General features: G+C 45.4%; 1 protein-coding gene across 1 annotated transcript in view; it reads right to left on the reverse strand.

Moving 5' to 3' along the window:
* The window catches only part of LOC113475855 (G1/S-specific cyclin-D2-like), a 30,097-nt gene extending 21,701 nt beyond the window's left edge, over positions 1-8,396 (reverse strand). Inside the window, exon 1 of the mRNA XM_026840957.1 lies at positions 8,237-8,396. The gene's annotated coding sequence lies outside the window, so the exon portion shown is untranslated. The remainder of the gene's footprint in view (positions 1-8,236) is intronic.
* Positions 8,397-10,228: the final 1,832 nt, after the last annotated feature.

Genomic DNA, 10,228 nt, shown 5'->3' on the forward strand with positions numbered 1-10,228 from the left:
AGGAAAACTGACGATCTTGGAAATTAAGTTACACTGCCCTCACTAATGAGTAAGTCAACAGGAAAACCTTGACTCCTACTTATCAGTGCATGACACAGACCTGAGGATACTGACCTCAGCACATGTCGAGGTAGGAATTGCAACTTTATGATCAAAATAATTTTCACATTTGCCTCACGTGGATTTATACATACACATGCAAGGACTAGCCCCATCTAGCCTGCAAATGGGAAGAGGTTACCCGATGCAGAGCACATGCACTCTAGACAGAGCCCACCCTACCCCCAGTGCCTCAGGCTGTGGTTGCACTTATCATCGGACCAGACGTCAAGAGCAGGCCATAAATACGGTGGGATTTTAAGCCCTCAAAACAGCCCCTTCTTTTATATCATTTTGCCTCTCTTCTTACTCACTGCTACTGCCAGAGAGCCCCATGACTTGGCTCTGGGTGACCTGCAGTAGCTCGTTTCTATGGGTTGATCTGATAGCTAGTGGCTCCACAGGAGAAGTGTGATCACTGGGCCAGCAGTTCAGAAAGTCCAATGCGAAGAGCAGGAATGGCTGATCTCAGATAACAAGAGATTTTTATAAAGATTACAAATGTTTATGTGCTTGCATGACTGTCCAGGGTCTCCTCCTGGACCACAGAGCAAATAACAGACATCTATAAAATTGAAGAATGTTCAAACATTTATGGAAGAGACCTACCATCCCCAAAACCTGCTCTCATCTACACAGAGTGATTCATCAGCAATCCCACTAATTTCTTTAGAAAAGGGAAAAATTAAAGCAGACTACATCTCCATGGGTCTGTTTCTCCTCCTGTACACACTGCATTTGCTTGGGTTTGAGAATCCCACGCGTTTGCATTGGTGTGAATGAAGCTGCATTTAGCCAACGTGGCCCTAAATTGGGAAGCAACTCCGACATTTAATCTTTGGATTTACCATAGCATCTTCTAGTTTACACATGGGAACTATGGGTGGCAACGGTCTTTCCATAATTTACCCCCCTCTGTCTTGAGTTTTGGGGAAGATGTAGGAAAAAGATGATGCGAAACCTCTCAAACTCTGCCGGTGTTTGGACAGTCCCCATGGAAGCTATGATGCAGTGGGTGAGAACCAAAACCCATCCCCTCCCACCTAACATTTGAGCCAGCAGCAGGGAGAATCCACACAGAAGCCCGGATGGACCCAAACCCTCACGCGTGGTCTCTGAGCCACCGTGGAGCTGTTTCACCCAGACCCGAGTGGCTGTGGGGAGACCCAAGCAAGAAGGAGCTCCCACGCCTTGCGCTCAACGCTCAGCACTGGCCAGGCTCAGCGGGTTGAGTGAAGGACACAGCTCCAGCCCGCCCTCTGAACTTCCTTGTGTCCTAGGGGCTTGCATCAAGACCTTCACATTATCCCAACGCTGGTTTTCTTGTGGTTGATTTTACATCTACTCCCAGAAACCGTCTTCCTAGGAAGCTGAATAAAGAGCCACAGTGCCCCTGCCAACTAGCACTGCTGTAGGTCTGCTTCCACGTGGGGTCACATGAGAACATTTCTATGCCCAATAACCTTGTTAGTTCCCTTAATGTCATTCATAATGCAAATGAGACAGCGAGCGAATGGCCAGAGGCCCAGAGTGACTAAAGCTCAGCATCCAGAAAGTCTTACATTGCCTCTAGCTCTAAACTAACTTCCCTCCATAACAAGCACCATAAACTTGGCTATCAAAGCTACACATGCCCAGTCTTTGTTGTACAACAGGCAGCGATTTGTATCACTGGCTTCTATTTTTAGCATATTAATTAACTACTGCAACTGGTGAGGCAAGTGTCTCCAACTGGAGAGTGTGGCGCCATTGTCTGAAGTCATCACCTCATCTCGCGCTATTGAAAATCATGGCAGTGACCCTCCTGCTGATATGAATTTAACCTGACATGCCCACAAAGGGATGGGGGGTGGTGCACCAATTTTGTGCACATGGTTCTCCACATCACCCTGGACCCTATTAGTGTGGAAAGAGCTCATTGAAAGAAAAGAAGCCACATTGTGCTGGGCCACCTAGAGGGTTGAATAGAAAAGGCTGAGGAAAAGAGCAGGCAGCGGAATAAAGGCCGTAATTAACATATTTCCATATTCAAGCAAAGCAATAACTACGTGAAATGTTTGTCAAGGTGCAATGAAAGCATAAATATTAAGTACCGTATCTGAGGGGATGCAGAACCCCCCTCTGAGTCTCTTACATTCCATCAAGAAATTCAAAACAAGCTTTTTACACGTTATTTTCAATTATAAACCTCTATCCCCACTTCTCCCATGACAACAAGCCAAGTCCTGCCATCCTCACTCAGTTTTCACCCAGGTAAAACTGCCCCTAGAATTAAGTCGAAAGCTTGCCCTGAGATCTAAAAAAAAAAATCAAATCAAATCAAAATAAAAGGGGGAGAGAGAGGACCTGAACACATGAAGCTGAAACATATGCTTTTACTTTAAATTCTTGTTGGAGATGATGAACCCTGAATTACAAAAAGAATCTTATAAAAAGCACTTCTCGCTGGACATCCAAAGCAAGGCTATGGGCTGAATCCTTGCGGACCTACGTACAACCTCAGCTAATGGGCACCCAGAGCCTGCACTGAAGGCATGGCTCTGACTCTAACCTTGTGATTTATGCAGTTCCACAGGAAAGTACAAGAGAGGAGTAAAAAGTCAGAGGAGCAGTGCAGCAACGTGTAGTCTACAAGAACCTGAGCACACAAACACTTCAAGGGAAGATACTGGGTTGTCAGAAAGCAGGACTTGTTCTACCTTCTATTACCAGACGGTAACTAGAGACCTTCCCATCCCCATTTCAGTATCACCTCCTTCCTAAAGGAGCTTAAAACCAAGGGACCAACCTTGCACAAACCCCGACGACTTCAGCGTTGGAAATAAAACAAGCCGATAAAAGACACAGTGCCCTCTGAAACACAGCCACCTCTGGGCCTGCCAGCCAGAGACATCAAGCAAATTCAAGGTACCCGGAATCTGCACCCTGCTTTCAGACTGGAGCTCACGTGTGGCACACGTAATCCACGGCCGGGTTCTAGGACCCTGCGCACCGTGGCTGAGCTGCTTCGCTGGCTCTCTCCTGATCGAGTGGACTTCACTACCTCCGAGCCAGGAAAATGCAAGGTTGACAGTCAGTCTAAAGCAGGGGGGAACTGAAGGCAGGAACCCAGAGAGGTCCTGCAAGGGGAAGCCCTAACTCGCAGCCAATAAATGAAAACTGCCGGAAGGAAAAGAGCACTGACAAATATCCAGGCTGAACGTGCTCGGTGTGCCAAAGCCAGGTGGGAACTCTACCTTCTCACAATGACCCTTGTTACTGCTCTGGCTGCTGCTTGGGGTTTTTTTAACAGCCAGTTTTCTCCTCTATAATTTGATAAGAGGTTTATTTTCAGAGTGGCAAACGCAGAATTGGAAACTGCTGGCTTGAGGAAGGTGATGATTCTCACGGGAAAAGAAAAAAAGGGAAAAAAAAGGAACGTTGCCTCCATCAGGAGAACACAGTCATGACAGTCATCAATAACAGTTTAGAAAATGATACAGATAATGGTCAAACTTCACCCAGCCTCAAACTTCACCCAGCCAGTGACTGTACTATGAAGACAAGCATGAATCTATACTTAACCAGCGAAGTTTAAAAGAAAGGTCTAGGGGAAACTATCAGTAGTGCATTGAATTCTTGCCTGATCCAAATGCAATTCCAGCATCAGTGTGATTTTTTTTTTCAAACACAAAAAACCTTTTTTTTTTTTTTTTTTTTCCAACTGGAATTACACCAGCTTGTATCAGCACAGGCTCTCTTTCCTCCATTTCCTTCCACCTCATCTTCCCAGATTTGATGGGTTCTACAACTTCAGGAGTGAGTCTGCTCATACAAAACACTCCCCAGGCCCTGCTTAACTTGTTGATGGAGCTTCCGTGATTCTTGTGACTCCATTTGGCTGGAAAGCTCAATATACTGATATGAGCTGCCTCTCCCAAGAACAAGCAAGAGCCTTCTTTTCTATGGCAATAAATTCATGTGGATTATTCTTTCTTCTGTCATGCAATAAGTATTTGTGCAACCACTGCCACTTTGCAACATGTATTTTATTTCTAAGAGATTAATCCATGCAACGAAGCCCCTGTGGACTTCTCTCCTTCCCTCTGCAAAGAACAGGTCCTGAATAAAACTCGTATCACACTTTTATCCTCCGCAGGGTCAGAGCCCAAGAACTCTTACACTGGCGGAGAGGGGAAGGATTGCACAGTAGACTTGCCCAGCAGGAGTCCTGAGGACCAAACACGCCTCTTGGTGTTACAAAGCATTCTGTGTGGTTACCCTCCAGATCACTCCTAGGGCTGTGGGCCTCATCTTGCAGTCTTTGCTCAGACAACACTCCCATTGACTTCCACAGGACTTCTGTCTGAGTAAGGACCCAGGATTTGGCCCAGAAGTTTTTAAAAAAAAAAAAAAAAAGCCTTCTCAGCTTTCAAATGTAGATGATTAATGTCCCAGAAACAGTGGGCAGAGGTTTGGCACACTGTACAAAACTGACTTAGAGCTGAAATTTTCCTCTTTCTTAGTCTCTTTGCAGACATGATCCCAGAGAGCAAAAGGACGATCTCCATTGGCCTCACGGATAAATGTGAGGATCCTCCCATGCCGAAAAAAAAGCAAGTATCAATTTTGCCAAGCTATATTTTAAGGACAAGGGCTCCAGATACAGCCTCTTAGTGCCTTTAAAATTCTGAAGACTCCTGAAGGAGATTTTAGCTTGCACAGGGAACCACCAGCAGGATGAGAAAACAAATGACATCATGACAGACTAGGCTATGCCAGCGCGTGTCAATCTCTACGCTCTTACTGTGCAGTGAGCGAGGCAGCTTGAAGAAAGCTGGACTATGCATGGGTAATTCCCAGCCAAGAGATCAAGCCCTTGCTTAATGACAGTACCCTGTTTGCACGGCCACAGCGCTGGCAGCGCAGCCAGGGACGGGCTGCAGGCAGACATCGCTTTTGGGCCCATCCAGGAGGCTCCTGAAAGCATTGCAAACGCAGGGCAGGGGGAAAAGAAAAATTTTTATTCAGGGCGTAAGCTTCTGTCTTGCTCAGTAGCTGTATGTTCAGATGGGACCAAGGGCAAAGAGGGATCCGTTCCAGTTTCAGTCATGCTCATGTGAATCATTAATCATCGCAAGGATTGGGGAGAGACTGTGGATTTACATCCACGCAGCTTGTTTCAGAAACTGGGCTCGAAATAAAGACAGAGAAACAGGGAGGGTGCCAAAATGATAAAACATGACTGAGAGGAATATACAAAAGAATCAACTATCATCTCCTTTCGCGTAACATTCCAACGTAAAGGCAAATAAGACACGAATATCAAAATAATCCTACACATCCAACACAATATCCAGAACTGTTAATGGTTTCTTCCTTCTGTGTTTGCTGACACAAAGTATTGCAGGACTGAGATCACAGCCATCTCTGTAAAGGCAGAGAACACTTGGGAATTTCTGGTATAACGCTTTTGCTGGGAAATTAAAATGGAACAGTTGGTAAAGAAGAACTCAGGCTAGAGGAAAAAAGTTCAAAATAGACAGATTTTGTATGATACACTAAAGAAGAAAAGATACTTGAGAGCAGAGAAAGCTGCACTGAGATGAATCAGTAAGTAAAAAGAGATTCATTCCTGTGCTCCTGACCAGAGCCATTAGCCAGCCAGGGAGGTCAGGTCTGGTAACAGTAAAGAGTCAAAACTGGGCTAAAAACTCACATGGAGAGGGCAAGGGAAGAGGCAGCCACGTGTCAGAAGAGGTCATATTGCTGAAAGAAGGCAAATGGGGAAATGAAACGCCAGGCTTAACCCGAGCTGGCGGAGAGCAGAAGCTTTGAGGGAGAAAAGGAAAGAAGAAACAGAGCGACCGATGAGAGACTGGTGACAAATAGGACAAGAAAAGGAAATGACAACTGGATCTGGAAGGAAGTCTGAAGAGAAGGGGCTTTTCTTCACCAAGGAGGGTAAGAATGACTTTGGGAAGAGTGGCAGTGAAGGGGAAATACAGTAGTAAAACCAAAATTTCTATAACGCAAATGGGGGTAGTAGCTTGTTAGTAAACTGGAAATCAGATAGAAAACTGGCAGTGAGGGCTTGGGTAAGACCTCTGCTTTCAAAACTGCAAGAGGTTGCGGGTCCTCCTCAAAACTAAACGCCAACACAGTGGTTTGTGGAAAATGGGACGAGAAGAAAATATACAGCCAGCACCACGGTGCCCTGTTTTTTTGGGAAGTTCTGTACGCAGTCAGTTATGGCTTTCATTTGAAAGAAAAGAAACTCTGACTTGTTGGCTCTTTAAGCTCTACATAGAGGACTTTGGTTCAGGCATCGGAGACATGTAAAGTGAGAAGCAGATCACACAGGGGAAGCACATGAGACAACCATGACCGGGCTAAGGGTTGGAAAGGGATTTAGGATCTCAGTAAACTGACTAGTAAAGCATGGAGCTAACCACTGAGAAATTCATGGAGAAACAAGTGGGAAGAAGCCATGGACTCTGGAAACTCCTTCATGGCCCACAGTCCTGCAATGGTTTGGTTATATGGAAAACTTCAAGGGCAAAGGATTACAGACCAGAATTTGAAAAGTGAAATCATAATGAAACCTAGGTCACTCAAGAAAATGTTCTCTCGGATGAAGAGAAACAATCCAAAACACCACTGTAGGAGGTGAAAGCAACAAAAGAGAGGAAAGACTGGTCTGGTTTGGGAGGTTGGAGGTTGATGGCTAATTGTGTTGAGAGGATCCAGATGTGTCCATGGGAAAGACCATCTTTTTCAGAAGAAAAAGGGCAGTGTGAATGAATGCTGGCTAAGGGGAGAAGGCAAAGAAAGAAGGCAAAGATGATGTAACAGATTAATCCTACAGTAAAAAGCTAATTAGTCCAGAAATGTCTGAAGAATTACCCAGAGTGACCCTACAGACTTTGCGCAATATTTCTGTTGAGTTTTGTGGTCTTTTGCCTGAAAACAATCCCGCAGAAATAGGAAAAGAACGGCGAGCTTGAGCATCTTGGTAAACAAAAAAGTCGATTACCTTAACACAGCCCATATAAGATTCTCTAAAACAGATCAACTGAGGTAACAAAAATGGGCCTACATTGTAAAAGCAGTCACTCCGTCTCAAATATCAAGAAGCAGGCACAGCAGCAGACATCCATCGCCAAAAGCTGCAGCCCTTCTTCCTTCCCCCTGTGCAAACACGCAGGCAGAACAGTTCCCATCACAAAGGACTAGGTATGTCAAACCGTAGTGAATTCCAACACTTGGCCATAAACTACTTGATAATATCCCTGGAAAACACTGCATGCTGTGTATCTGTTCCAGGTCTAGCTTCTAACTGTTAATCCTCTGGATGAAAATTAGAGTACATTTACTTTCTAAAAGTCACTGGGGACAAAAAAAAAGCCCCAAACAAAACCCAGTGTTTCGCAGACAGGTATAAATTAAAAGCGTCTCTTTCACAGAAGCAATTATTCTTCTCTAAATCTTCAGAACCTGTATTCAGCCAAGCATACGACAAAAGGGGAGTGTAACTGTTCCTACGAAACAGAGCGGTTTCACTGCTTTCTTGGAGTGAAGTTGGAGGAAGAATCCAGATGTTTTTTAAAAAAAGTCATTACTTTTTAAACTGTCATTCCCCGTGCTTCAGTAATGTGGTAGCATCACAGACATGTTAAAAGGCAATTTTTACCTTTTATCTGGACAGCATCCAGTTCATGAAAAATTTATGAACACGTTAATTTCGTGCATTAGCCCGATGCATTTTGGGCTAATGTGCCGTAACAGCTTCTAGTATTTTGGCTGTCCTCCCCCATCTGTCCTTACAAATGATCTGTGGCCGTTTAAAAAAACTAGTGAACGGGCAAAGTAGAAAACCGTACAGTCTAAGCCAGACTTCGCTGCTAAAGCACCACACGCATTGGTAGGAGCAGGACAGAAGTGCGCTACAGCTCCCGACTGCAAGAATTCAGTTCATACACCACTTCAGGGCCTGATTCACAATGCCCTTGGCAAACAGTCGCACCGATTTCAGCCGCTCGCTCTTCCCCCATCACCTAAGGACAGGGGGGATGAAAAGCCTTTGTCCCACCAGTGACTGACCTGCCCTTTCAGCCACGCGACAAGCAGTGGGCGCACCCAGGGCACCTTGGCCTACCTGTGGCACAAAGGGCAATGAACGTTTGTGCATGCTTCCGGATCAAAAGCAACTTGTCTTTAGGTAGAGGCAGCTTCCTTAGGATGTGTTCAATGAAATCGTGCGGGGTGACGGCTGCGAGGTTCCACTTCAACTTCCCCAGCACCACCAGCTCCCATTCCTGCAGGGGGGGACGGAGAGGGAAGAAGACAAGAAAAGCCATAAGCAAGCCTTAAAATCCCCCGCTCTGCTTATTTCTCCGATTGTAATTATATCACTGCTAAATTGGTTTTGCTCAAACATTTTTTTCCATATGACCCTACCGCTTTGAAGTTGTTGACTTTATTCTTATTCTTTTTTTTTTTTTTTTTTTTTTTAAAAAACACACTGGAAATGTCAAGCTCTACTGAAAATAATGAGACCTGGCAGCTCCTGCCAAGATTTTACTTTTTTTGTATCCAGTGCTGAATGCCCACCCAGAAAGTTTAGCCTGCAATTAGATATTGCCAAGGTCACTGTGGTCCTTTCCTAGTAACTTCTTTTAAATGGCTATAGCCCTTACTTTATAGCCATTTAAAGCCCTCAGAAAAGCCATGCACAAAAATAACCTAAGATATACATTCTAATTTTTTTTTTTTTAAACTGGGGAAGTTAGCTTGATGGCATTCTCTCCCAAAACTGTACTCAAAAGCTCCTGCATATAAATCTGATGGTGCTTAAACTACTCCAAGGCAGGCTTTGCAGAAAGGAAACGCACATAATACAGCCAAGAAGTAGCCTGTGTAAATTATCTGCCAATAAATCATGTAGGATCCAATCCCGCATTCTTTGCACACCCAAAACTCCCACTGAAATCAAAAGAAAGCCTGGGCACATATGTAACTACCGGCTGTTCCCCGCGACGTGATTACGTGTAGAAATGGTTCCTAATCAACGAGTCCAGCCATGGGGTTCAAGCAGGGCTACACCTTCACACTTCAACATTTAATGTCAGTTTTGAGTACCTCACAATGCCCCGCAGAGTGAACAAAGCTCAGGCCTTGGACTCATTTCTGCCTCATGCATCAACTATTAGCTATTAACTAAATTCCATGAACTGATTCTTGAGTCCTGATGATGCGTGAGCCTGATGGAGCCCAGCGTGGCGGGGAGCCCCAGCTAAGCTTGTAGAGCTGGCAAGTCGAAAAAAAGTCCTTTAATTTTGCAGCCGAGGAGACGTCAACCAGCGTTGCTGAGAAACCATAAACATGGACCCCACAATGCCATTTCTGCCGTCGTTTCTCTGAATAGATGCCCGCTTTAACAGCAAGTTAACTTTCCTACAGACATTCCTGCTGGATTATGACAGAGCGCTCCATAGCTTGAAAAATCTCACATTCATGTATGTAAAAGGCCCCAGAAACCAGATGTTGGGTTGTTTTTTTTGTTTTTTTTCTGTTTCGAGAAAAGCTGTAAAATGTTTGAACTTAACGGCAATTACATTAACTAAGAACTGATCTTCCCAACAGTACTGATGAGACATTTGGGTATAGAAGAGCACTTAATCTAGAGGACTGAATACAGGGAAGCACTTAAAACACATGCTTAAACCCACGTGGCACAAAAAGGCTGGCACATCTCTGCGCATCATGCCACTTCCCCCACCAGTCCGCACCACCAGCGGGACACCTCGTGTCGGAGGCAGCCGTGGCAGGGTTTGCAGTGCAAAGCCCCCCAGAAGCATGAAGCTCCCCGGAGCCCTCCCTCCGGGGGCATCTCCCACTGCCTTTCCAGGAAAAACACTCCCGGGATTTGGCCACCTGGGCGCGTTCACCAGGACCTGCCAGAACAGAGCTGCCTGGCCCAACGCACGTCCCACCCGAGGCTCCGTGCCACCAAGCGCTTTGCATTCATTATTCCCTTCAATAATTTTGATTCTTTCTGTTTCTGAATGTCCCAATTGACCTCGAACTCGCCTTGTCACCGCCTCGTGCGGAATTTTCAGCGCGACACCCGCCTCGGGGTGGGGTGGGG

Source organism: Athene cunicularia (genome assembly GCF_003259725.1).
Source record: "Athene cunicularia isolate RWA chromosome 1 unlocalized genomic scaffold, athCun1 chr1_part2, whole genome shotgun sequence".
Lineage (NCBI taxonomy): Eukaryota > Metazoa > Chordata > Aves > Strigiformes > Strigidae > Athene > Athene cunicularia.